Source organism: Lathyrus oleraceus, chromosome 1, assembly GCF_024323335.1.
Source record: "Lathyrus oleraceus cultivar Zhongwan6 chromosome 1, CAAS_Psat_ZW6_1.0, whole genome shotgun sequence".
In the NCBI taxonomy this organism is placed as follows: domain Eukaryota; kingdom Viridiplantae; phylum Streptophyta; class Magnoliopsida; order Fabales; family Fabaceae; genus Lathyrus; species Lathyrus oleraceus.
The window spans coordinates 261,316,829-261,339,815 of record NC_066579.1 but is presented as its reverse complement, the minus strand read 5'-3'; the positions used below and the strand labels follow the sequence as shown (position 1 = coordinate 261,339,815).

General features: G+C 38.5%; 1 non-coding gene and 1 pseudogene across 1 annotated transcript; both read left to right on the top strand.

The window, feature by feature from the left end:
- The first annotated feature begins 3,993 nt into the window (after positions 1-3,993).
- Positions 3,994-4,093, top strand: LOC127116512 (uncharacterized; annotated as a pseudogene).
- Positions 4,094-15,584: 11,491 nt separating this feature from the next.
- LOC127117170 (small nucleolar RNA R71) lies at positions 15,585-15,691 on the top strand. The gene has a single exon (XR_007801927.1). It is a non-coding gene; the product is annotated as a small nucleolar RNA R71 (small nucleolar RNA).
- Positions 15,692-22,987: the final 7,296 nt, after the last annotated feature.

Sequence of the window (22,987 nt, the reverse complement as noted above, 5' to 3'; positions counted from 1 at the left end):
TACAAAAACAATCTTCATCTCTCTCAATATTTCAAAAAGCTTTTGCTTGAAACGTAAAACACTTTGTTCTTACTGTTGTAATATTTGCTTATCTTAGAAGCACTCTAGATTACATAAGCGTTTATCTTTGTTGTATTTCCTCAAGTGACTCTGTGTAGTCTGTATACTTGAGAGGACTAAGAGATCTTTCTCTTAGACGTTGTTTGTAATCAATCTTTCAAGATTAGTGGATTAAGTCCTTGTTGAAGGCGAAATCACCTTGGCCGGGTGGACTGGAGTAGCTTTGTGTTATAAGCGAACCAGTATAAAAATCCTTGTGTGATTTTCATTTTGAAAAAGCGCTTATTTTCCAAACAATTCAAACCCCCCCCCCCTTTCTTGTTTTTCTCACCTTCAATTGGTATCAGAGCTCCGACTCTGTTATTGATTTTCTAATCAAACACTTAACGGTGTAGAGAGATCCAGAACGAGAAAAACTATGGCCCACACAAATGAAAAGGATAGTTACAATGCTAAGCCTCCTGTCTTTGATGGAGAGAAATTCGATTACTGGAAAGATAGAATCGAAAGTTTCTTTCTAGGCTATGATGCTGATCTCTTGGACATTGTCACAGATGGATACAAACCTCCTGTCACAGAGGATGGAGCTGAAGTTCCCAGAAGTAAGATGTCAGATGATCAGAAGCGAGTTTTCAAGAATCATCACAAGGCCAGAACCATACTCCTCAATGCTATATCTTACAACGAGTATGAAAAGATCACCAACAGAGAAACAGCCAAAGACATACTTGACTCTCTGAGGATGACTCATGAAGGAAACTCTCAGGTCAAAGAGACAAAGGCTCTGGCGCTTATCCAGAAATATGAAGCTTTCAAAATGGAAGATGATGAAGCCATAGAGGCAATGTTCTCTAGATTCCAAACTCTAATTGCAGGTCTCAAAGTTCTAGACAAAGGATACACAACTGCAGACCACGTCAAAAAGATAGTCAGAAGTCTGCCAAAGAAATGGAGACCCATGGTTACTGCTCTGAAGTTGTCAAAGGATCTGAACAATATCAGTCTTGAAGAACTTGTCAGCTCCCTCAGAAGCCATGAGATAGAACTAGAGGAAGATGAGCCTCAGAAAAGGAACAAGTCCATAGCATTAAAGTCCAGATATGAAAGACGCAAACCTGACAGAACCAAAGCTCTCCAGGCAGAAACTGAAGATACTGATGACTCTGAACTAGAAGATTCTGATGATGAAGAAGAATTGTCCCTCCTGACCAGAAGAGTTAAACAACTCTGGAAAAAGAGGAACAACAACTTCAGAAGACCAAGACCCAGAGGGGATCGATCAGAATCAACCTCAAAAGGTAAAACTAACAAAGATATTACTTGTTATGAATGTAAAGAAACAGGTCACTACAGGAATGAATGCCCCAAGCTAAAGAAAGACAATTCTAGAAAAGAAAGCTTTCAGAAAAATACATTCAGGACAAACAAAGGATTGATGGCTACCTGGGATGATAGTGAATCTGAGTCATCAGAATCTGACTCTGATGAAAAGGCCAACGTGGCACTTATGGCTACCACATCCAGGAGAAGCTCAGATGAAGAATCTGAAGAGGTATTTTCTGAACTCTCTCGATCTGATCTAGAATCATGCTTGTCAGAAACTCTTAGCTCATATCAGAAATTAAAACAAAAGCTTAAAAACATAAAAGGCTGTTTTAAAGCAAAATTTGAAGAATGTGGCAAGCTTGAGATGACAATTCTAGAGCGGGAAGATACAATCAGATCTTTAACATTAGAAAGAGATGGAGCCAAAAGAAAAAGCTTAGAATTAGAAGAAACATTGTCTCAAGCACCACAAACTTCAAATAAATTAATTTATGAATACGAAGAAGCCTTTCAAGAATTTCTGAAAAATGGAATAGGTAGGAGTATTATGGCATCCATGATTTATGGAGTCAGTCAGAAAAATAAAAAGGGAATTGGGTATGATCCTAAGGAAGTCAAAATTATTCTAGTGACCAACTTAAATCTCCATTTTCATATCACTACACACACACACAAGAACAAAAATTTGAAAATGCTAGAAAACCCAAAGTTATAAGAAACTCTGGGAAGACTAATCAGAAAGGACCCAAGAGATTCTGGGTACCGAAAGATAAGATTGTTTATGTTGCAGATATCCTATGCAGCAAAGTTCAGACACCAGTCATGGTACCTGGACTCTGGATGCTCGCGACACATGACGGGAAGAAAGTCTATGTTCCAAAGTCTGGAACTTAAAGACGCTGGATTTGTAGGTTTCGGAGGAGATCAGAAAGGAAGGATCAGAGGCTCCGGAACTATTGGTAATGGTACTCTTCCCTCTATATCTGATGTCCTTTATGTAGAAGGATTAATGCATAACTTACTATCCATAAGTCAATTAAGTGATAATGGTTATGATGTAATCTTTAATCAAAAAACATGTAAAGCCATAAATCAAAACAATGGTTCAGTCCTATTCACAGGCAAGAGGAAAAACAACATTTATAAATTGACCTATGCGCACGGGAACATTTTCAAGAATTCCTATAGGATATCTAACGGAATGATCTGCTAATTGCACAGACATTTTAGTTGGTCTTAATTCTCCCATTTTCAGTTTATTGGATATGGATAAAGGCATAACACTGATACCTGCTCCTAAATCGCATAGAGCTTTGTCTATGACAAATTTTCCTATGTGACAGGGTATAGAGAAACTACCAGGATCTTTAAGTTTAGGAGGCATATTCTGGATTATAGCGCTGCATTCAGCAGTAAGTGTAACGGTTTCGCTATCTTCAAGTTTCCCTTTATTAGAAAGAATTTCTTTTAAGAACTTAGCATATGAGGGCATTTGCGTAATAGCTTCTGTAAAAGGAATTGTGACGTTTAATTATTTCAGTAAGTCAACAAATTTTTTAAATTGGCCTGCATCTTTGGTTTTAATAAGCCGTTAAGGGTAAGGGATAGGTGGTTTATAAGGTGGTGGAGGTACATAAGGTTCTTTCTTTTCTAAGGTTTCCTTATTACTCTCCTCCTTTTCCTTAGGTTTATTTTCTTCCTCAGTTGACTTTTTAGAGTTTTGGTTTTTAATTCTTGGATCAGACGGTCCTTCTACCTCTGTTCCACTTCTCAATACGATTGCATGAGCGTGGCTTTTCGGGTTAGGTTGGGGCTGTCCAGGAAATGTACCAGTTGGGGCAGCAGTAGGCGCTTGTTGTTGAGCTACTTGTGATATTTGTGTTTCCAGCATTTTGTTATGGGTAGCCAGGGCATCTACTTTACTTGCTAGTTGTTTAATTTGTTCGCTAGTGTGTACATTCTGGTTTAAGAAATCTTTATTGGTTTGCTGTTGAGAAGATATGAAGTTCTCCATCATGATTTCCAAGTTTGATTTTCTAGGAAAATTTATTGTTGGGTGTAGATGGGGTCTGCTTTTGATATCCAGGGGGTATAGCTGGGGCTTGACTGGGAGATTGACCTGGTGTGTATCAAGCATTATTGCTCTTATATGAAAAATTAGGATGGTTCTTCCAATTTGAGTTATAGGTATGCGAGCAGGGATTTCCTTGAGCATAATTCACTTGCTCTGCTTGGATTCCTGTTAGGAGTTGACAATCTACAGGAGTGTGACCTTGGATTCCACAGACTTCGCAATTTTGAGCTGCGGCAACCACGGTGGCTGGAGGTGATACATTTAAACTTTCAATTTTCTGGGCCAGAGCATCCACTTTTGCATTAACATGACCAAGGCTACTTATCTCGTACATGCCACTTTTCGTTTGAGGTTTTTCTACCATTGTTCGGTCGCTTCCCCACTGATAATGGTTTTGGGCCATGCTCTCGATAAGTTGATAAGCATCGGCATAAGGTTTATCCATAAGCGCACCACCTGCGGCGGCGTCTATTGTTAACCTTGTGTTGTATAAGAGACCATTATAGAAGGTATGAATTACTAACCAGTCCTCTAAACCATGGTGTGGATAAGGTCTCATCACGTCTTTGTATCTTTCCCATGCTTCGAAAAGAGACTCGTTATCTTTCTGTTTAAATCCACTTATCTGGGCTCTCAACATAGCTGTTTTGCTTGGAGGAAAATATCGGGCAAGAAAGACTTTCTTCAACTCATTCCATGTGGTGACTGAGTTAGAAGGAAGAGACTGAAGCCATCTTCTAGCTTTATCTCTTAACGAGAAGGGAAAAAGACGAAGTCGGATCGCCTCTGAAGTGACACCATTAGCTTTAACAGTATCAGCGTATTGGACAAATACAGATAAATGAAGGTTTGGATCCTCGGTAGGATTTCTAGAGAATTGATTTTGTTGTACTGCTTGTAACAGTGAAGGTTTAAGTTTGAAGTTGTTTGCTTCGATTGCGGGTGGAGCAATACTCGAATGCGGCTCATCTTGCGATGGAGCGGCGTAATCTCGAAGAGCACGAGCTGGTTCTTCCATCTCGGGTATCGGCGAAGGAAGAAGATTTTTGAGGTCGGGCACTTCGATAGGAGGGAGATTGTTTGCAGCACGATATTCCCGAATTCGTCATAAGACTCGGAGATATAGTTCAACATCGGTGATTCGTAAGTAAAACGGCTCGCCTTGTGAGCGAGTGTGTGGCATACAAATCAACGAAAGAAAGAAATAAAAATTGCCTTAGTCTTTACAGCGTAACAGAGGGGTTACAATATCGACTAAATAAAACTCCCCGACAACGGCACCAAAAACTTGATCGCGACTTTATAAGTCGATTGGGGTACTAACTGCAAGTACACAGTCTTATCGTGTAGTTTTAAAAGATATCGATCCCACAGGGACTTATGAATCGATATACCGTTTTCTAAGGTTACTTCGTAAAGCTAAGGCGGATGATACTTTGATGATTTGGGGGAGAAGTAAAACTAAAATTGGATCTAATATAAATATCAATTAAGCGGATATCGGTATGTAGTTCGTCGTAATTAGGGAATCAAATCTTCGTTGGTTTCTTGGTTTTAAAATAAATCTTTTCAGTAGACACTATTGATTAAAAGTCTTATCTCAACCTCTCGCTCTGTTGAATAGACTATGACTTTATATTAACGTAGCTGTCACTTATTAGTTAAGTCCAAAATCACTTTTTGAAAACAACAGAATCTATAGAAACTCTTTTCATTAAAATAATAACCGTTTAAACACCCTCGTCTCAAACTCTCGCTCTATTGACTTAGATTATATAATTAAACTTAAATGCTTAACTCTCGTCCTCACATTTAACCTTTAAAAATACTTTTTGAAAAAGATTAGAATTTAATTAACTCTAAAAATTGCTTTCGCTCTGATTTAGAATTAATGTCCAATTTACACTATCCAGTTAAAAACTCAAACCGTCATTCTATTGATTTTAACTTCTTTATGTCTTTTACTCTCGTGCAAAAACCTTGGTATTAACTCTGTAACTTGAGACCATAAAAAGAGTGACTTTATTTTTAAATACAATTATACCAACTTAGTTTTGATTCCTTCATTCTGCTTACTTTACATACCGATATCTAAATTAATTAGCCGGACATGCAAAACAGGTCTAAACAATTATCATGCTTAAATAAAACCATATCAGGCAAACAATATAAATAAACAGCAATGCATAGCATATATAAATTAAAACAATAAATTAAAGAACCTGAATAATTAATAGGAATCTTGAACACTCCACCACAGACCGGTTGGATTTGTTCTTGCATTCTTCAATCGGACAGGAAAATAAAAGCAAAGGGATAAAAATACTATGATCTAACGTAAGGTTAGATCCAGTAAAAGATACACAATAGTTTCCGGTGTAGAATAGCTTCAACGTGCCTCTGTTACGCGTCAAAAGCCAAAAATATAGGAGTGGGGTGTGACGTTCGTCATACCATGTGTTACGCTCGTAACACAAAGTAGCAGGGCGTGACGCTCGTCACACCTTGTGTGGCGGTCGTCACAGCTTCAGCGCTCCTGGCTTGTAATTGTGGGCTGGGCTTTAGTGGAATTTGCTTTCATCCTCTTTTTCACCCCCTTTTCTTCCTTTTTCACTTATGCTTCAAATAAGTTACCTGAGACAAATAGAAGGGAAAATACCACGTAATATTGAATAATATGAAATAAATTGAAACAAATAATAATATAATTTAATTAAATCGAGTCCAAAAATGTGATATTATTTCATGTTATCAAACTCCCCCATACTTAGACCTTTGCTTGTCCTCAAGCAAGATACAGTATAGAAATCGTTTTAAAAATTTAGCCAGATGAAATTTCAAAACACGTACTAGGTTGCATGTAAACCTTGTTTAGAAGTAACCTGAGTTTAATCTTGACATCAACAACTACCGTCACAACCTCAGATAACCCCACCTTATGCAAACCAGTTCGAGTAATGCTATTATACCTATCCTAGTTCCTTTACTCTTATTTCACCCGTTTTCATTTTAGCGAAATCACATTAAGCCCTTTATCTTTTCGCGCACATAGTGGAGTAACCGGTTAGTGATTCTGATCCCCTTTTTAGCATGAAGTTCTGTTACATAAGTTGGATAACTTCGTTATTTAGCCCATTGCAGATTGTGGGGGATCGGACCGTAGTCCGCCCTACCAAGTTCAGCACCAGATACCTGCTGAACCAACTCATAATGGATCTTTCGTACTATGCTTTTGTATGATCTGCAACCTTTAGATTAAATGATCTGGTAAGGATCACCTAACTTAATTAGTGCATTTCCTGATATATATATATTTTTTGTTATTTTGGGAATCATTCACTTATATTCATCGGCTCTCCACGTAGTTTGCTATTAAGATGGTGCTGACTTCTTGTATAAACTACTCGGGATTACTATAAAACTAAAAGTTCAAGGGATTGGTATAATAGGTACTTTTCTGATTTAACATGTTGATGTTTGTTTAGAGCGTTGGTATGGTAATAATTTTGTCTTGATTTCACTCAAGTTTGATAAAATAAGCAACCTTTATATTTACTGAGTGTGTTGAATTTTTGTTATGGCTCAAGAAAATTGAGGGGAATAGATAATAATAATTTTTCACACTAGGGACTTAACTTAAAATAAATATATATTATAATAATTTTTTTTATATATAATAAGAAAGGGAAATAACAATGAAAGGGAAAATAACATACTTGAAAAGGGAAGGTTGAAAGAACAAGGTTTTCCCCCCCACACTTAAATGAAACATTGTCCCCAATGTTTCAAAGAAAACAAAAGAAATAGAAAAAGAAAAAGAAACTAAAGTCAATGCTGCCTGCCGCCTCTTGTTCTTGGACCTGGTGATCGTTGACGTACTCCTAAGTCGTCAAACCTGTTGAGCAACTCAGTGAATCGCTGGTCGGTTATTGCATTCCTCGCCTCCTGTTGTTGTTGCATCTGGCACATTAGTTGCATTACTTCGTTGTTATGCACTTGCATGGCATCAAGCCATTGGGTTTGATGTTCAATAGCGTCCATGATGTCTTCATTAGTTGCTGGCTTTCTTCTTCAACGGCGTCGGGAGGATGTAGCATTATCGGAAGGGTTGAGCGGGATTGATTGTTGCTCAGGACCTTGATCACCTTGCTCCATTTCTTCAAACTCGTCTGGAGGCGGGTTTGCGTGTGTAGGCTCGGTAGCTTCGGGAGCATTCAGATCGTAGATGAAGCGGTTGGGGTTGGTGACATCTGTGAGGGCAATGTTGGGTAAAACAACGCTTGGGACTTCTTGGTTGTTTACCATAAGATAGTATCTTCCGCCTACCCTATTTTTAATTAGGCGGCTGGACCGACAATAGCTTATATCCATAAATAGGGGTGGCAGAGATTGTAAATTTTGGAGTCGGTCCCCTAGATTTAAACCAAGTGCTATTGTGGTTATTAATCCTCCAATCACAAAAGGTTGACGGCCTCTAGCACATAGGGTGCGGATATGATGAAATAAGAAAGAAGCAGCGTTTACCTTTGTATCCATTTCAAAGACGCAGTGGAGGAAGAATAATTCCTTGGCGTTGACTTTGCTGTTGTTCGGTCTTCCAAAAACTGTGTTTTGCAGGATGCGGATAAAATACCGGATGGTTGGGTTATGTATATGCGAAGCAAGTAGTACATCCCAGTTGTTGGTTTCCACACCGGATATTTTTCTAAAGAGGTCGAACGCGTTTATATGCCACTGGGAGTTCGGAGGGATTCTTGGGTGGACTCGGTCTCCTACAGGGAAGTGTATCATGGCACTCAATTGGTTCTGGGATAGTGAGTATTCGGTGTTGAACATGCGTAAGGTTGCGGTGCCGGTTAAGTACTCGTCTTCACCGGTAGGAGTGTTGTACGAATAAGAACTTAAAAATTCTAAGGTGAGAGATGGGTAGGTAGGTTGATTGTGTATGCATAGAAAGGTTAAATCAGCAAGGCGGAGCATCCATTGTATACCTTGAAGTAATCCTAATTCTTGTAAATAATTTAAATCAAGATACCTGGTAGATACGACACCTCGCTGTTGGAAACGCTCTAACTGTTCCCTTTGATAATTATCATCTTCGGATCGGAAGATGATATTTCCGAATTGTTGGTTTCCCGCCATACTGATAAGTGGTTTGAAAGGAGGAGAAGGGATGAAAAAGGATTTTGATAGAGTGGTTTGTTGGAATGATGTAGAAAGAAAGGTATGATGGGTATTTATAGGAAAAGTTTTGGAAGTTGGAAAGGGAGTGGGTGAAAAATAAATAAATGTGGTTTAATGTGAGAAAATGGGTAAGTGAATGGGGAAGGTAAAAAGTGGGATGGTGTAACGGTCGTGTCCCCAACGGTTACTAACGTTCACCTAGTCTGAAGGTGTCACGCTCGTGACAGGGGTGTTACGGGCGTCACAGACACTCGGTGTGACGACCGTGATGGCGTGTGTGACGCTCATCACACAGTCAGCTTGCATGGGTGCTTCATAATTTGTTTTTATTATTATATTTTATTTTTGTTATTTTGTTTTGCTTATGTTTATTTTATTTTGCTATTGTAATGCTTTTAAATAGCCTTGCATGCTATTCTACTACCATAATATATGTATTTCTTTAACAGGCATAGTAATTATTAGCATATAGTGGATATCATTACTTGTAATTATAGAAATTGCATAGATCAAAATAAAATAAACCAATAATGCAATAGCTTCATAAAATAATCATAATGTAACATTGGAAGACAAAAGCAAACATGCGAAAGAAAAACAAATACTAATATTAAAAATAATGTGAAACAAAACTAATAAATAGCCTAAACTAAAACTAAGTAACTAAGAAAAACAACTTCTAGCCACTTGCAGGATCTCTGGCCGGAGGAGCGAAGGAGTTAACACGATTTAGCAACTCGTGGAATTGATTTGTCATACTGATCATGTATCCCATAAATTCTTGTCCCATATTAGCTAACTCTTCTCCGAGGGCGTCTTGTTCTGACATCAAAGCTTGAATGGTGGTGTTATAATTAGCTCCGGGCATATGATGTCTAAGATCGGGTATTGCCGACTCTTCGGTCGGGATAGGTTGAGGTGGAGGGTCAATATCATAATAACCAGATGGTGTCTGAGGGTCAGACTCAGCATAAGGAATCTGGTCGTCACAAATCTCATAGTCCTGGATGGATTCAGTAGATCTAGCAGGAGAAGGTATTCCGTTCAGGTTGTAGAGCCAGTTATTCCGGTTATGAAAACTAGTCCTCGGACTAGGCAAGGTGAATAGGCAAAGAACTTGATTGTCAACTATTAGTTCGAACTCTTCAGGCCCGAGGTTTGCTATAAACATAATGTTGAAAAGGAAGGGTATACTCATAGTCGCAATTCCACAAAAAGGGCTTAGGTCAAGCATAGGTTGATGTAATCCGATAGCATTACCAATCACGGTTATCAATCCGCCTATTTGAATCGGTGCTCGTTCATCTTGGATAAGGCGGTCAAAGTTCGCCAACATAAAAGTGGCACCATTCACTGGACGGTTCTGGGAAGCACAAAATATGATGAAGAGTTCATCACGTGATACTGTAGTAATATTTGACTTCTTCCCAAAAAGGGTGTGGGCAAGGATCTTATGGAAATAACGAAAGGCCGGGTTATGTATGTTTCCAGAGAGAAACTCATGTTCCTCGGGGTCGTCATTTCCAGTCAAACTTCCCCAAAAATGTTCAAGTTCTCTATATTCAAAAAGGTCTTCTTGGCTCACTGTGAATGTATCAAAAGAGGTAGGGAAACCTAAAAGGTTAGTAAAGTCTTGAATGTTAAACTGATACTCCATGTTGAACATTCTGAACTGAATGAAACCTCTGCTTATTCCTTTTCCATGACTGGGTAGATAGATCAGGGAGCCAAGGAATTCTAGCGTTAGTCTCCGGTAAGTGACGAATTGTCTTCGAATAGGAGTGGTTTCCCACCCTATTTGACTCAGCAAATACATGACACTTTCTCTTAGTCCAAAGGCAGTCATTGCCCAATCATCAGCATACAAGCTAGGTAGCATCTCTCTCTCTGCTAGTTCCTCAAACTTTTGTTTCTGAGCTTTCCCTCTGAATTTGATACCCATACGATCAATTTGTCCCATCAGGTTAGTGTTAGCTAGAGAAAAGAAAAACAAGAGTTTTAGTCAGGATTTGGCCAAATGCCGAAAGAAGAAAAGAAAAAAAAATTATAAATTAAAATAAATGAAGAATGAATACTAAATAAAATTTAAAAGAATAATCAAAGAAGAAATAAAAATAAAAATATTTGTGGGTTGTCTCCCACGAAGCGCTTTGTTTAATGTCTCAAGCTCGACATAAAAACCATCAAATATAATCTATAAATTCTGGAGGCATTACGTCTAAGTGCAGGACTTGCGAATCTTCATTGTTCTCTGCATAATGATAATGTTTTAGGCGCTGCCTGTTTACGATAAATGGTTCAATGGATTTTCCTTTAATTTCCACCGTTCCACTGGGAAAGACATTGGTGACTTGGAAAGGGCCTGACCATCTAGAACGTAGTTTTCCTGGGAATAACTTAAGTCTAGAGTTGAACAAAAGGACTATATCGCCTTGTTTGAGATTTTTCTTGATATACGTTTATCATGCCATTTTTTCGTTCTTTCTTTGTAGATTCTGGCATTTTCGTAGGCGTCTTGTCGAAGTTCCTCTAATTCGTTTATGTTAAGAATTCGCTTTTCACCAGCGGCCTTATAGTTTAAATTTAGATTTTTAATAGCCCAGTAGGCCTTATGTTCTAATTCTATCGGGAGGTGGCAAGATTTTCCATAAATAAGCTTAAATGGGGTTGTCCCTATGGGAGTTTTGTAAGCGGTTCGATATGCCCATAAAGCTTCGGATAGTTTTGATGACCAGTCTTTCCTTGAGGTGGCGACTGTTTTTTCTAATATTTGTTTAATTTCTCTGTTAGACACTTCCACTTGTCCACTGGTTTGAGGATGGTAAGGTGTCGCTACTCTATGTCTTACACCATACTTAAACAGTAGTTTTTCGAGTACCTTAGATATGAAATACGATCCACCATCAATGACTACTATTCTTGGGACACCAAATCTTGGGAAAATTATATTCTTAAAGAGTCTAGTTACTACTCGTGTGTCGTTTGTTGGAGAAGCTATAGCTTCAATCCATTTTGATACGTAGTCAACCGCTACGAGTATGTACTTGTTACCGAAAGAAGGTGGAAAAGGTCCCATGAAATCTATTCCCCACACGTCGAAAATCTCTACTTCCAAAATGCCCTTTTGTGGCATCTCGTCACGTCTAGATATGTTTCCTGTGTGTTGACATCTATCACATTTCTTGATAGCCGCATGCACATCCTTCCATATGTTTGGCCAATAAAGACCGGCTTATAGGATTTTAGAGCAGGTCTTGGATGTACTTGCATGTCCACCATAAGGAGCGGAGTGACAGTGTTGGATTATATTTTCTATCTCTTCTTCAGGTATACACCGACAGAAAATACCATCGGGGCCTCTTTTGAAAAGTAAAGGGTCATCCCAGTAATAATGTTTTATGTCATGGAAGAATCGTTTCTTTTGTTGGTAAGATAAATTAGGTGGAACTCTTCCGGCAGCTAAATAATTGACGAGATCAGCGTACCATGGTGTAACACATATAGCTAAGGTGGTCTCTACCTGTTTATCAGCTTTATTTTCTTCCAAAGTAGCTATAAGTTTATCGTACGAGAAATCATCGTTGATCGATGTTCTTTCCGGTTCCAGGTTTTCAAGTCTAGAGAGGTGATCTGCTACTACGTTTTGAGTTCCTTTCTTATCTTTGATTTCCAAATCGAATTCTTGTAGCAACAAAATCCACCTTAGGAGTCTAGGTTTAGCGTCCTTTTTTGTTAAGAGGTACTTAATGGCGGCGTGGTCAGTGTAAACGATTATTTTAGCTCCGACCAAGTAAGAACGAAATTTATCTAGTGCAAACACCACTGCTAAAAGTTCTTTCTCGGTCGTGGCGTAATTCATTTGTGCTTCGTCTAGGGTTCTACTTGCGTAATATATGACGTGAAGCTTTTTATCCTTTCGTTGTCCTAAAACAGCGCCTACGGCGTAGTCACTTGCGTCACACATTATTTCGAATGGTTCATTCCAATCCGGAGCCTGCATTATGGGCGCGGAGATCAATCCTTGTTTAAGCATTTGAAATGCTTCTAAACATTTATTGTCGAAGATGAATTTAGCATCTTTCATCAATAATCCGGTTAAAGGTTTAGTTATTTTAGAGAAATCTTTAATGAATCGTCGGTAAAAACTAGCATGTCCTAAGAAGCTTTGTACTTCTCTCACAGTTTTCGGAGGTAGAAGGTTTTCGATTACTTCTATTTTGGCTTTGTCTACTTCAATTCCTCTATTTGATATGATGTGTCCTAAAACAATTCCTTCTTGTACCATAAAGTGACATTTTTCCCAATTAAGTACTAGGTTTACTTTTACACATCGTTCTAGAACTCTTTCTAGGTTTTCAAGACATTCTTCAAAGCTTTGTTTGCATACGGAAAAATCATCCATAAATACTTCCATGATGTTTTCGAGAAAATCGGCGAATATTGCCATCATGCACCTTTGGAAGGTTGCAGGAGCATTGCACAAGCCGAACGACATTCGTCGATAAGAGAAGGTACCAAAAGGACATGTGAATGTTGTCTTTTCTTGGTCATCAGGATGAATTGGTATTTGAAAGAAGCCTGAGTACCCGTCTAGATAGCAGAAATGAGAATGTTTTGCTAATCGTTCTAACATCTGGTCAATGAATGGTAAAGGGAAATGATCTTTTTGGGTTGCTTTGTTTAGTTTCCTATAGTCAATGCACATTCTCCATCCCGATTCGATTCGTTTGGTTATAGTTTCTCCTTTTTCATTTTCAATAACTGTTATACCTCCTTTCTTTGGTACTACGTGTACAGGACTAACCCATTTGCTATCAGATATAGGATATATGATACCTGCCTCTAATAACTTTGTTACTTCCTTTTTCACTACCTCACTCAGGATTGGGTTTAGTCTCCTCTGATGTTCCCTAGAAGTTTTACAGTCTTCTTCTAGCATGATGCGGTGCATACAAATAGAAGGACTTACTCCTTTAAGATCGGTGATGTTGTATCCTAGTGCGGTTGGATATTTTCTTAAGATATGTAGGAGTTTTTCGGTTTCGAGTTTTCCTAGGTCTGCATTAACTATCACTGGTCGTTCAAGTTCTAAGTCTAGGAATTCATATCTCAGATTTTTGGGAAGTGTTTTCAGGTCGAGGTTTGGTTTCTTAAGGCATTGCGTAGGATCCGATGTCATTGCTAAACATTGGTTAAGTTTGTCTTCTACACGATAGTCAGACAATTTGTCATTTTCTAACTCTGTTTCTTTTATGCATTCATCGATGATATCCATGAAGTAACATGTGTCATCTATTGCAGGTGCTTTCAAAATTTTTGAAAGAATGAACTCAATTTTCTCTTCTCCTACTTCGAAAGTGAGTCGTCCTCGTTTTACGTCAATGATCGCACCGGCGGTTGCTAAGAATGGTCTTCCCAATATAATGGATGTAACTTCATCTTCTCTTATGTCCATAATTATAAAATCGGTTGGAATGTAGAATTGACCTATGCGCACGGGAACATTTTCAAGAATTCCTACAGGATATCTAACGGAACGATCTGCTAATTGCACAGACATTTTAGTTGGTCTTAATTCTCCCATTTCCAGTTTCTTGGATATGGATAAAGGCATAACACTGATACATGCTCCTAAATCGCATAGAGCTTTGTCTATGACAAATTTTCTATGTGACAGGGTATAGAGAAACTACCAGGATCTTTAAGTTTAGGAGGCATATTCTGGATTATAGCGCTGCATTCAGTAGTAAGTGTAACAGTTTCGCTATCTTCAAGTTTCCTTTTATTAGAAAGAATTTCTTTTAAGAACTTAGCATATGAGGGCATCTGCGTAATAGCTTCTGTAAAAGGAATTGTGACGTTTAATTATTTCAGTAAGTCAACAAATTTTTTAAATTGGCCTGCATCTTTGGTTTTAATAAGCCTTTGAGGGTAAGGGATAGGTGGTTTATAAGGTGGTGGAGGTACATTAGGTTCTTTCTTTTCTACGGTTTCCTTATTACTCTCCTCCTTTTCCTTAGGTTTATTTTCTTCCTCAGTTGACTTTTTAGAGTTTTGGTTTTTAATTCTTGGATCAGACGGTCCTTCTACCTCTGTTCGACTTCTCAATATGATTGCATGAGCGTGGCTTTTCGGGTTAGGTTGGGGCTGTCCAGGAAATGTACCAGTTAGGGCAGCAGTAGGCGCTTGTTGTTGAGCTACTTGTGATATTTGTGTTTCCAGCATTTTGTTATGGGTAGCCAGGGCATCTACTTTACTTGCTAGTTGTTTAATTTGTTCGCTAGTATGTACATTCTGGTTTAAGAAATCTTTATTGGTTTGTTGTTGAGAAGCTATGGAGTTCTCCATCATGATTTCCAAGTTGGATTTTCTAGGAACATTATTGTTGGGTGTAGATGGGGTCGGCTTTTGATATCCAGGGGGTATAGCTGGGGCTTGACTGGGAGATTGACCTGGTGCGTATAAAGCATTATTGCTCTTATATGAAAAATTAGGATGGTTCTTCCAGTTTGAGTTATAGGTATGCGATTAGGGATTTCGTTGAGCCTAATTCACCTGCTCTGCTTGGATTCCTGTTAGGAGTTGACAATCTGCAGGAGTGTGACCTTGGATTCCAAAGACTTCGCAATTTTGAGCTGCGGCAACCACGGTGGTTGGAGGTGATACATTTAAACTTTCAATTTTCTGGGCCAGAGCATCCACTTTTGCATTAACATGATCAAGGCTACTTATCTCGTACATGCCACTTTTCGTTTGAGGTTTTTCTACCATTGTTCGGTCGCTTCCCCACTGATAATGGTTTTGGGCCATGCTCTCGATAAGTTGATAAGCATCGGCATAAGGTTTATCCATAAGTTCACCACCTGCGGCGGCGTCTATTGTTAACCTTGTGTTGTATAAGAGACCATTATAGAAGGTATGAATTACTAACCAGTCCTCTAAACCATGGTGTGGACAAAGTCTCATCATGTCTTTGTATCTTTCCCATGCTTCGAAAAGAGACTCGTTATCTTTCTGTTTAAATCCATTTATCTGGGCTCTCAACATAGCTGTTTTGCTTAGAGGAAAATATCGGGCAAGAAAGACTTTCTTCAATGCATTCTATGTGGTGACTGAGTTGGAAGGAAGAGACTGAAGCCATCTTCTAGCTTTATCTCTTAACGAGAAGGGAAAAAGACGAAGTCGAATCGCCTCTGAAGTGACACCATTAGCTTTAACAGTATCAGCATATTGGACAAATACAGATAAATGAAGGTTTGGATCCTCGGTAGGATTTCCAGAGAATTGATTCTGTTGCAATGCTTGTAACAGCGAAGGTTTAAGTTCGAAGTTGTTTGCTTCGATTGCGGGTGGAGCAATACTCGAATGCGGCTCATCTTGCGATGGAGCGGCGTAATCTCGAAGACCACGAGCTGGTTCTGCCATCTCGGGTATCAGCGAAGGAAGAAGATTTTTGAGGTCGGGCACTTCGATAGGAGGGAGATTGTTTGCAGCACGATATTCCCGAATTCGTCGTAAGACTCGGAGATATAGTTCAACGTCGTTGATTCGTAAGTAAAACGGCTCGCCTTGTGAGCGAGTGTGTGGCATACAAATCAACGAAAGAAAGAAATAAAAATTGCCTTAGTCTCTACAGCGTAACAGAAGGGTTACGATATCGACTAAATAAAACTCCCCGGCAACGGTGCCAAAAACTTGATCGCGACTTTATAAGTCTATTGGGGTACTAACTGCAAGTGCACAGTCTTATCGCGTAGTTTTAAAAGATATCGATCCCACAGGGACTTATGAATCGATATACCGTTTTCTAAGGTTACTTCGTAAAGCTAAGGCGGATGATACTTTGATGATTTGGGGGAGAAGTAAAACTAAAATTGGATCTAATTTAAATATCAATTAAGCGGATATCGGTATGTAGTTCGTCGTAATTAGGGAATCAAATCTTCGTTGGTTTCTTGGTTTTAAAATAAATCTTTTCAAAAGACACTATTGATTAAAAGTCTTATCTCAAACTCTCGCTCTGTTGAATAGACTATGACTTTATATTAACGTAGTTGTCACTTATTATTTAAGTCCAAAATCACTTTTTGAAAACAACAGAATCTATAGAATCTCTTTTCATTAAAATAATAACCGTTTAAACACCCTCGTCTCAAACTCTCGCTCTATTGACTTAGATTATATAATTAAACTTAAATGCTTAACTCTCGTCCTCACATTTAACCTTTAAAAATACTTTTTGAAAAATATTAGAATTTAATTAACTCTAAAAATTGCTTTCGCCCTGATTTAGAATTAATGTCCAATTTACACTGTCCAGTTAAAAACTCAAACCGTCGTTCTATTGATTTTAACTTCTTTATGTCTTTTACTCTCGTGCAAAAACCTTGGTATTAACTCTGTAACTTGAGACCATAAAAAGAGTGACTTTATTTTTAAATACAATTATACCAACTTAGTTTTGATTCCGTCATTCTGCTTACTTTACATACCGATATCTAAATTAATTAGCCGGACATGCTAAACAGGTCTAAACAATTATCATGCTTAAATAAAACCATATCAGGAAAACAATATAAATAAACAGCAATGCATAGCATATATAAATTAAAACAATACATTAAAGAACCTGAATAATTAATAGGAATCTTGAACACTCCACCACAGACCGGTTGGATTTGTTCTTGCACTCTTCAATCGGACAGGAAAATAAAAGCAAAGGGATAAAAATACTATGATCTAACGTAAGGTTAGATCCAGTAAAAGATACACAATAGTTTCCGGTGTAGAAACTATTGTGTGAAAAATTAATTAAGTGCTCTGAAAATTGACTGGAAAAGAAAAGGAAATAAAAAAATTGCTAATAATAGAAAGCTGTAGAAAATTAGTGATGTAAATGCTTGCACGGCGGAAAGGGAAGCGAGAGCTTTAGGGTTGGATCTTTGGTTCTATTTATATTAGTCCCTTTTGTAACCGTTTTCCCAAAACGCCTTCAGTAAGTAAGCTTCACGTTTCAACGAGTCAAGCGGAAGAATAGCTTCAACGTGCCTCTATTACACGTCAATAGCCAAAAATATAGGAGTGGGGTGTGACGTTCGTCACACCATGTGTTACGCTCGTAACACAAAGTAGCAGGGCGTGACGCTCGTCACACCTTGTGTGGCGGTCGTCACAGCTTCAACGCTCCTGGCTTGTAATTGTGGGCTGGGCTTTAGTGGAATTTGCTTTCATCCTCTTTTTCACCCCCTTTTCTTCCTTTTTCACTTATGCTTCAAATAAGTTACCTGAGACAAATAGAAGGGAAAATACCACGTAATATCGAATAATATGAAATAAATTGAAACAAATAATAATATAATTTAATTAAATCGAGTCCAAAAATGTGATATTTGAAATTCTGGCGTAGTCAGAATTCAGATGTTCTACTCCAAGTCATGACATCTGATCCAACATTGTAACTATTACAGCAAGACAGTTACACAAATTAAAACCCTGTACTCAAGCACGCTTTCACAGTAGTCACGACCTCTGCTACTGTGTTACCTTAGAATGGAAGAACACCTAGTTCTGTCCTTCTTGTACAAAGACACAGCAGAGATCACACACCACACTTACCTCTGTTGTGTTTGGACAGTTCTCAGCATGATATATCAATATTGATTTGCACATCACCTGTTACTGTATTCCAATTTGCTGGCTTAGTACTCGTGTTTCCTAAACTAAAGGTCAAGCAAGTTAACCTAATTTCCACATATTAGGGAGCTAACACATAGGTTATTTGTTATGTTCATTAATTGTAGGTTAGTTGTTATTTTCCTGGATTTTAGCTCAGCTGTTGGATTCCTAGAAAATAGCCTGAGAAAAATGCTGAAACAGAAAAGCTAATTATCCTACAATTTAGCCCAAGCAGTCAGGTGTGAATGTTACAACATTCAGGTTGACATCCAGAACATATTCCTCATGCTGATTTTGTTATGTTCTTGAAAACAGACTGTGCTAACTTTGCTATACTGTAAAAGCCTAACCAGTCCCTACTCCAGTATCAGCCTACATGAACAACTGTCAAGACATCCAGTTTGACAGTTTCACTATGATCCTTTGGCCAGGTCTGTTATCCTTTTGAGGATCAGACTTGCCTAAATACTGAACTGAGATCACCATGCCTAATGTTCAGTATATACTGTCAGTGATGAATGTCAAAACATTCTGATTGACATTCACACAGAAGGATATGTACCAGGTCTGTTATCATCTTGATTAGCAGACTGCAATACAACCTGAGTTATGGCAGACAGGATTATAGCATGCAGAAGGAAAACAAACACAGAAAACTGTTTACCCAGTTTGGTCCAACATGACCTACATCTGGAGGCTACCAAGCCAGGAAGAAGATCCACTATCAGCAGTATTAATTCAGAGTTAAACTCCCCCGTTTACAACTCTTCACTTAGTCCCTACCCAATGCAATCTATACCTAGGAACTCCTAGATAGAAACCTCCAGTTTCCATTCCTATCACTACAAATACAATGTAGTGTTGAAAACAACTTGAACTTGCTTCACAGCTTCATTCAAGACCATAATCACTCTTGCCTACAGGCTTTGAGTTACAAATACTCTCAGTTTTGAACACTGAGAAACACATGGTAACCTTCCCACAGATTGGGAGGTTTACCTCACACACACCCCTAAATTTTCATTCTATGAGGCTTACAAAAACTAGGTTACAATAAGCTATTTATAACCTAATCACCCAACTGGATTTGGGCCTTCAGAAATCGCAGCAAACTTGTTCTTTGCTGTTACAAATACAGCAGAAAATTTCTGCTACAAACAAGGTCTTCAATCCTAAAATCTCTCCATATATATCTCCTTATTTTGAGCCTATATATATATATATATTCTAATTGAGTCTTTAAGACCTCCACATGGGAGTTAGGATATTCACCAAATATCCTCACTAATCCCAGAATATATACTGAATTAATTAATTCAGTTTTCTACACATGTACGATGTCACAGGCATGATGTCGTGACATCGTACATGACATGTTGGTACAGATGTTGAACTTCTTCAACCCAACATATTAAAACAACAGAGATGATTACATTATTTGTTTTACAAAATTAATGCCAATCCTAAGGTATTAACAATCTCCCCCTTTGGCAAATTTTAGCTAAAACAAATATACATTACACTGGACAATACATCCCAATATGGGTATGCTCTTCATCTCTGTCATTGTCTCCACCACCACAAACACCAAAGCTGGTGTACATGAGGAAGTAGAGGTACAAGAATCAGTTGCATCAGAACCCTTCCCTTCACCGGTAGAGCTTCCAGAAGAATATGTAATGCTGAGTACATAGATAATGTAACTCAGATCACAAGACACAACTGTCCTCTTAACTCAGATCACAAGACACAAGTGATATGCCCAGTTGGTGACTTCTGTGCCTGAAGCCAACTTCTGCTTGCTACCATATTTTACTTGCTTCTGGTACATTCTCAGGGCTATATTTCTCTCCCCCCTTTTAGCTAAACATTTGTAAAGGAACCCCTCACAAAACCAGATCCAGACGCTGTTTGCCCAAACCTTAACATACCCCATGATTTAGAGGGAATGGAGTGCTTCTCTTATGAGAAGAAGAGGGCTATTACATCCTTTAAATAGTCCAGCCCGTGCTTAGGAATTAACGGTAGAAATAAATGTTTAATCAAGATTCATTAATATTTGCTAAGAAACAGTCAGAGAATCACCAACAAAATCTCAGACTATCTTTGAATACCTTTTATAGCTCTTGACTGTTTCTTTTCCAAAACAGCAGTTCCAATGCATGAAGACTATTCCCTATATGCAGTCAGTCACATTGCACGTGATGTCTTAACATTCAACGTGACTTTTGCCTGCATTCTTCAATTATTCTTCCTCTCAACATTTCCTAAGACCACTTTCGTACCTCCAGTAGAAACTTGACATCAGGCACCACTACAGCCAAAATCCCACACATAAGTAGATGATTACTCCCCCTATAACACACAACTGTAGCACTCAGGCTTATTCTGATATATCATAATTAGACACATCACATCCATATTTCCTAATGACTGTGAGCTTTAGAAGGAAAACTATTGTCCCAGGTAATGTCATGACATCCGGTCAGACATTCTTGTGCTCACTCAGCATTGACATGCATCACATCATCCCAATAGCTAACAAGGTGCCATGCCTTGTTATCTGAGAACACATAGACCACCCGCTTGATGATTTCTTGCAGCACAAGGATATAACTCCCCCTGTCATGGACATCCAACTCTCCTCTTGATACTTGGTGATCACACAGAAACATATCCAACACCCCAGAGTTGGACCTTCAAATACTTCTTGATTCAAAGAGAACTCAGACCACTTGATGAATGGAAAACATAAGACGCATCTTCATGTCTTCAAGAGCACCCCCTCTGTTCAACCCTCGGGGCCGAACACATCCACACTTTGTGTCAATCTCTCTTCTAACCAGAACAGAACACCACTTCACAAAATGTTCTAACATTAGTTAGGACATCCTCACAACCTAACAAGGAACACCATCTGATAATCTTCAGATATCACTGAGTCACCAGCTTAATCCAAAAGAACCAGACAAAAATTGGGACATATACATTCTCATCCCATTACAAGAGATAATCTTCCATAGATAACTTAGAACTCCTACCACAAGCTCCAAGAGATGAATAGAAAACACCTCCTTTTGTCTTCAACTTACTACTTTTCTGCTCAAAAGTAATTTGTCTCAGACTTTCCTCAAGAATAATCAGCCGCCATATGTTGATTATCTTGATCCTTCGAACTCACTTCTGAGATAGACCAAATGCCACTGGTTGATTACCTCCTTCATGAATCCTCATATGAACAAGCCAAATGCCACCTTTTGACCTCTCCAAGTTTATCAGACTTCTCCCAAAGATATTATGACCTTCCAAGTGAGACTTGAACTTCAAGCTGCATGTTAAACAAAACTTAGATTCTCTAAGACATGTAGCATCTTCTCCATCCAGCAACTTCACAATACTGCAATGAGAACGATCCTTTTGAAGTACCCAATCTACACCTCTGTAGATCCTTCTATCTTAAGTTGATGTGCCACTTCACCAACTAAGATTCTGATGTTGAACCAAATGTCACAACATTGTGCTTTAACATCTAGCTGTTGAATTCAGCTCCTTCTTCTGTTACTTGAAAGAACTTCCTCCCTTCACAGAACAAGAGTTCAATGCTCTCATAGACTTGATTGTGGAACCAAGTTTGAGCAAACAACTTCCATCCTGCAGGTTTGCAGTTAAGTCATCCAAGCTCACACCTTGATGAATCCCTGCTTTTTCTCCAAAGACATCAGACATTCTGATGCATGAGTCTTCAGAAGGACCAGTTAGAAACTATCCCTTCAGCTATGCCAAGGATTCCACTTCCTAAAGCAAGGCTGTTTCCATGAAGTCAAGAATGCTGCCACTTGTTCTTAACTCCACAGTGTGCATTAGCCAATGCACTTCCTTACCTAGATCAGAAATACACTGATCCAAGTAACTACCATCAAGACTCTGATGTCTTCTTCTTCTTGTACACACCAAGGTTGAACATGTTTCTTGCCAGGAAACCTTTTCAGAGATCATACGCTTTTGCTGCCACCAAAGAGATAGATCATAAACCAATGTACTATCCTTCCTGTGATTCTGCACAGGGTCTTGAAGAAGAGATGTTCTAACATCTTTAAGAACATCAGTTATCCTGAGCTCCAAGGATAATCATGTAAGAACAAAAATTGTTCTACAACAGATTCCTTGATTTTGATGATAACAAAGGATGAAACCAAAAATGGCACCCTAACGAAAAGTTTCTAAGTGTGCAGGATTCTAAAGAAAGAAGGAAGAAATCTGATGATGTCATCAGATACAAAACCAGATCAGATACAAATTATCAAATTATCAGAAGCATCTGAAGTGGAGACACATTCAAGAAAGTCTAACTCTGAGCAAGAACAGCAAAGTATCAGAAGCATCTGAACAAGAAGTAAACTCTAGATGTTCTGACTCTGAACAACGGTTGTCTAACTCCAGAAATTCTCAGCGCTATCTGAAGAAATCCATCAGAACTCAAAAGAGATTAACATCAGAAGAAAGTTTCCAAGATCTCCAGAAACACAAATACTCTGAGCATGGAATTGCTAATCATGGAAGAGTAACGTTTAAGTCATGAAAAGATTTGCAAATGGATTTCCTAATTGAGAAAGAGACGTTAATCTCCAATCTCAATAAAGAAAATACTACTTGTGGTAAGTAGTCATT